The 6124-nt window shown below is 39.5% G+C and overlaps 1 pseudogene; it reads right to left on the bottom strand.

Annotated features, from left to right (window-relative positions):
• Positions 1-1878: 1878 nt before the first annotated feature.
• On the bottom strand, positions 1879-2872 carry LOC101787618 (olfactory receptor 5B2-like; annotated as a pseudogene).
• Between the last annotated feature and the right edge of the window lie 3252 nt (positions 2873-6124).

Here is a 6124-nt window from a genome sequence, read left to right as displayed (position 1 = left end):
ATCTTTAGTTGGCTTTTGTCAGCCAGACTCTCTTCACAACTGACCTGGACTCATCCTCCCAGAGGTTCAGAAACTTGCTCCCTCCTTAAAAAGCACTTCTGATTAATGACACTTCTAAGCTTCCTGCTAAAAAGGCACAAAAGCTCTGTTACAATATCTGTCAGAAACTGATTATGAGAAAGGAACTCTATAAATTTCTTAGAACTGTTGACTTTTATAAAATATGTATCCTTGAGTTCATAAAAACAATAATGTTTACTCAAACTGTCAGCCTCTGGGAGCACCCAGTGGCCCACCTGTGCAAATAATTAGATTCGGTCACTAAGGTCTCCTTCATCTTATAGCATACTTAACTGTCGAGGTGCCACATGGTGTACTGGGACGAACTGTACTAAAAAAATAAAAAAGACTCCATAAAGATGCTGTGTACACCTGCTTACTTGTTGAAGGATGGAAGTAGCTCTGTTAGGAATGAAGTCCAACAGGTTAGATATTTTGGCCAGTAGTCTCCTGCAGGGATGACCTGCACAACAAACTGCTATTTGAAAACCTCCACCCATGACACAAAACAGTCCAATCCAGAGGCCCAAGCCCTTTCCAGGGATCCAATTGACTTAACCATGAGTCTCAGGCAGAAAAGTTTTACCTGATATCTCCTGAAGATCAGAGCGACACCTGTCCCCACCATTTGTTCTACAAGCTCAGATCTCAGCTCTGACACCTATACCTCTGCCACTACCTCAGGCTTTAGTGTCTGTGTTAAACTGCAGATATTTTTTGATGTTTGTATGCACATACTAAGGCTAGCCTGAGTCATACCTGAGTTGAGAAGGTGTTAAGGTCCTGCTGTAGAAAAATCATTCCTGAAAATGGCCTACCATTGATCACTGGCAATGGCCCTGAATTTATAGAAATAAAAACTACATACAGCATACAGGCCATAAAAGTCTAGAAAAGTTAAAAACAGCTTGTAAGTCACACACACACACACACACATATATGTGTGTGTGTATATATATATATATATATATATATATATATATATATCCCAGATGTGTATTAACTACCTCTATTGTGTCAGAAATCTAGCTTTAGATCTCCTAAACAAATCACCAGATGGCTCATTCTGAAGAGTGCCATACTCAAATCCCTGCTCTGTTCACTCCAGATGCTGATGAGTCCATGTGTGGAGCCTGAGGACATAATTCACAGGATTGCTTTATACCTATTCCCCTTGATTTTTCGTCTTTTCAGGTTTCTTACCTCAGTCTTTGCTTCCCTGCCCCCTGCTAGCTGTGGTTTCTGTCTTAAACTCTATGGATGGTTGCCCTAAGAGAATAGAATAATCAATAAAGACTGAACCAAGATTTGATGAGTGTCCAGGGAACAGTGGACACTCATCTAGAACTGATCAACTCTGTCACTATCACCCCAGAGTAATGCTTTGGAACAGACAGGCCTAAATTAGATCTTTTCCTAAAAATGACTTAGGGTAAAACTGTGTAATAAGTCAATCTTGGGGAGTTTACCTAGGTTCGATCTGAGGACCACAGACAACCCTCTCAGAATAACATGTAATATGGGCAGGCAAGATCTACTGTGGAAACTAAAAGAGGGTATAAATATAATAGAAAATGTCCCTTCAGCCAGTATAATTCAGCTTCTTAGTTGCCCAAGTAATATTTTTGGTTTAGTCACTCCTGATTCTCAAAAACAGATGGTTATTGTGATGCACAGCTGGTCACTATGATGCACATTGTGCAAACCAATCTGCAAATGACAAGCTGTTTTGCCTCTGTACTTACTGATTGCCTGTCTAATATAAGCCCTAGACCCCCAGAGATCAGGGCCAGCCTGATATTTTGAGAGTGATCCTGATCAGTGCTTATCGACATAAATAAATTGGCCTCCAAGTCCTGCATGACATTTTGGTGTTTCTGTTTGCCTTTGCAAGATCGCCTTCAAAATAATTTTTGTGAATGCACTGTTGACCTCCTTGTTCCTCAGGCTGTAGACCATGGGGTTCAGCATGGGGATAACCATGGTGTAGAACACAGATGTAACTTTGTCTGTGTCCATGGAGTGACTGGAGCTGGGCTGCAGGTACATGAAGATGACAGTGCCATAGAAGATGGAGACGGCAGTGAAGTGAGAGGCACAGGTGGACAGAGCCTTTCGATACCCTGCACCTGAATGCAACTTTATGATTGTGCCAAAAATGAATATGTAGGATATCCAGGTAACAAGGAGAGCAAAAAAAGATATTAAAGCCTACAACACAAACAAGAACAAGCTCACTGAAACGTCTATCAGAACAGGAGAGAACTATGACTGCCAGAATATCACAGACAAAATGATGGACCACATTGGCATTACACAAGGAGAGACTGAATGTTTCTCCAACGTGGATGGAGGCATTCAGGAAGCCACAGATATAGGAGCCTAGGATAAGACAAGAGCACACACTTGTGGTCATGGTGGTGGTGTAATGTAAAGGCTTGCACATTGCCACGTATCAATCATAGGCCATGGAGGCCAGGAGGTAACTTTCCACAGTAGCAAAAGCTACAAAAAAGAACATCTGCAGCACAAGAATTGTAGGAGATAAACTGGCCTCCTTTAAGCAGCCCAGCCATGACTGTGGGAGTGAGAGCTGAAGAATATCCGAAGTCCACCAGGGACAGGTTGCCAAGGAAAAAGTACATGGGGCTGTGCAGACGGGGTCCAGGAGGATGAGCAGGATCATCCCCAGCTTCCCAGCCACAGTGATGGTGTAGATGAGGAGGAAGGTGATGAAGAGGGGAAGCTGCAGGTGCAGGTCAGCAGTCAGTCCCAGCAGGAGGAACTCTGTCACCTCTGTCCTGTTCTCCATCAGTGGAGTCTGAGAATCAGTATTGTAGATGCTCTTTATTAATGCCAGAAAGGAAAAGTAACATGAATTTAGCTGTAGTTGGAAAACATTAAGTATGTATTCTGTCCTTATAACAATGATTTTTACTTGAAGATTTTTTTTTTTCATAGCAGTGCATGGGGTGGAAACACAAATGTGGTACTTTAAATTTCACATGGTATACAATGTTGTTTCTGAAGACTCTTAATTGGTCATCTATCAAAGTTTTAAATGTTTATATATGTGTACTGAATGCTACTAAATTTTAAGACAGTGAAAATGACTTGTTTTCCTTAGTCAATATGTTAATTTACTTCTGAACATATTAAAACCTGGGACTTCCATGTTGGTTGCCCATGAAAAACTCCTGCAAACATGCTAAATATGCATTCGTGTCCTCTTGCCTGTAATGTTCTGTATTTGGTTGATTCTTGTCTTGTATAGATTTTGGATCATATAACATACAGCATTTTTTTAGTATTTACAGCATTTTTAGGATTTACATCAATATGACTTGAAAATCTTTACTCTGGTCCCTTGCAATCCATTCAAGGCATTCCTACGTTTAATGGTGAATTTAAATGAAATTGAATGTAACTCATTTGACAATCTGTCCTTGTTTACTCTGGTTCAAACACAGTGCTTCACATTTCACAGTGAACTGAGACAGTGACTTATTAGTTTGAGATTTTTCTCACTACACATTTTCACGTAATTGGAGATAAAATAAACAAACATACCAAGGGCCAAAAAAGCAAAAAGATCCTACTTTCACCTATAGAGCATCCTAAAGGAAATGGCCAATTCTCAATCACACTGTAACCTTTCAGTCACATAATTATTATCAGCAGCACTCTTACACATGTTGATATCAGGTGGTGAAAAATATCAATTTTTGATTGGGTTGAAGATGAATTCCCTCCCTCTCTTTCACGCTTCTTTCCCTCCTTCCGTTCTCTCTCTCTCCCTCCTTCTTTTCTTCCTTCCTTATTTCCTCTCACCTTTATTTTGATAAATCATCTAGTGCAGTGAACTCAGACCTAGTGAGATGATGCTCAGATGTCCTGGTACTTGTGGGTTTCAGCCATCCTCCTGCCTCAGCCTACTGAGTAGCCAGGACCATAGCAATGTGGTACTACACTTGCATAATTCATTTAAATTGATGCCTTTGGAATGATTTTCATCCCAAACTTTTTCCTGTTACTTAGTATGTTTCTTAAAAACCTTTTGCAAATTCAGCCATGAGCTTGACACATTCATAACTGTGTAGGCCAACTTTTAACACACTGATGACTTAAGCAAGTAACAGCAAGAAAAGCTTTATATATAAAAGGGTTTGTATATGTATTGGTATGTAATACAGTTAGAAATATTAGCATTATTATTCTTGCTTTTTCATCAAGGAAATTTGAGTAGTTATCTGATCCTCTAAAACTGCATAGCTAACATGGAATACACACAAAAAAAATCAATATTGCAAGTCATCTGCAACCTAATGAATAATACACACCTCTGTCATGTCACTGTCAATACAAGTTGATATAGTAATAATCTGAATGACATTATGGGGAAAAGGTAAGAATGCAGTTTAGAATATGTTAACCCATTTAGGATCTTTCTGTGGTTCAAAGAAGGATCATTTCACTCTTCTGGGGGTTTTGTACATTTACTTTTGTTTGTTTACCTCTAGCAAGAGTTAAATATATAGTGAAAAAGTATACAGTGATTACTGGAGCTCTGGTGATCAATCAGTATCATAAATTTGCATTTTGGAGAAATGAACATGAAATCTCATGACAGTTCCTGACTCTGCAGAAATTCTGACATTCACACTATAGGCTCACATGAATTTTTAGAAAAATGTTGAAATTGTCTTTTTTTCAGTATCTCTCTAGAGTTACCAAATATAGAAATACAAGTTTACCAATTTGGCAAAAGAGACAGAAGGGTCAATTTCTAACAGCAAGTCTGAAATCACACTATGAGACATGGAATATTGTTCAGTTCTGTTCCAGGAGTTCTCTCCCCAGGTAGTGGTCAAAAGTTTCCAACTTCTGTAAGACAGTATAAAAAATAGAGGAGAGCACATTAATATGGGTCAAGTTCTAAATCTACCACAAATTATTTCTGTTTCATGGAATACTTCACTTCTCCTTAAAAAACACACCTTTGTAGAAGCTGAAGGTTGTATCTATAAATAACAAATAAGATCAGCCTAGAAGATATTTCATGAAGCATGTCTTACTGACAATCAGTCAGTATGATTCTTATCTCTGAGACTGTTCCAGACCAGGGCTGCAGGCTCATGGAAAATCCTCAGGTCACAAGATGGCCTGTGTGTCCCCAGTGTGATCATCATTAGCTGTATGAATAATGATTGGGGCGGCAAGGCCAGCAGAGCTGTCCTCAAACAGCATGAGGCTGAGTCACAGCAGGCTTTCAGACTCTAACTCATCCAGCTCTGGAGGGAACTGCACAGACTTGGAGACCCCTGGAGATTTCCCCTGTGAGATTATCTACAGCTCCGCATCCTCCTTTCCTAGGGGAGAAGCAATAAAGCTGTCTATGGGGATCGAGTCAGTGCACAAATGTCTTTCACTATCTGATGTTTCTTGTTTCTTTTTAGAGCTTCTAGTTAATTCATAGCTCACACACTGTAATACCCACATGTTTTTAGTGACTAGGTTGATGCAATCATGTAACCGTCACTACAGACACTTAAACTGATTTACCTGAGCTATTCTTTGACATGTTCTTGCTCATGTAGTACCTTTTGCATCCAGCAAACTTTTTGGATCCAAGTAATTTTGCCACCATGAGAATGTCCTTAGGCCTCCTCCTAGAATATAAGGTCCCCCCTCTCTGCCATTTTCCCTTATCATTGTCCTCTAAGAGGACATGGAGTATTTCTTCTTGATGGGCTAACTATCATTTAAAGTTTTTGCTAGTGCCTGTTTGAAAAACAGCATAGTGATGATCATTTTGGGGAATCAGTGCATGTGTAACACATCTTGATCATTTTCAGGCTGTTTCCTCTTTCTGCCTTTCCTCACCCCTCCCCTCTCACCAATAATCACAGTGAAATCTTTTCATTGCAGAATAGTATTCCACTGCATGAATAATGCAATCTGTTTTTTCCCTACCTTGAGGCACATTGTGTGGTTTTAGTTTATGTTTTTTCTGTTATTATCATTCAGGTCAGTGTAAATATCTGAAGATAGATGTTTATTTGTG

The sequence above is a fragment of the Cavia porcellus genome, unplaced genomic scaffold (assembly GCF_034190915.1).
Source record: "Cavia porcellus strain 051 isolate PalLab524CR breed Dunkin Hartley unplaced genomic scaffold, mCavPor4.1 scaffold_17, whole genome shotgun sequence".
Lineage (NCBI taxonomy): Eukaryota > Metazoa > Chordata > Mammalia > Rodentia > Caviidae > Cavia > Cavia porcellus.
Note: the sequence above shows the minus strand (reverse complement) of the source record. Positions and strands in the feature narration are given on the sequence as shown.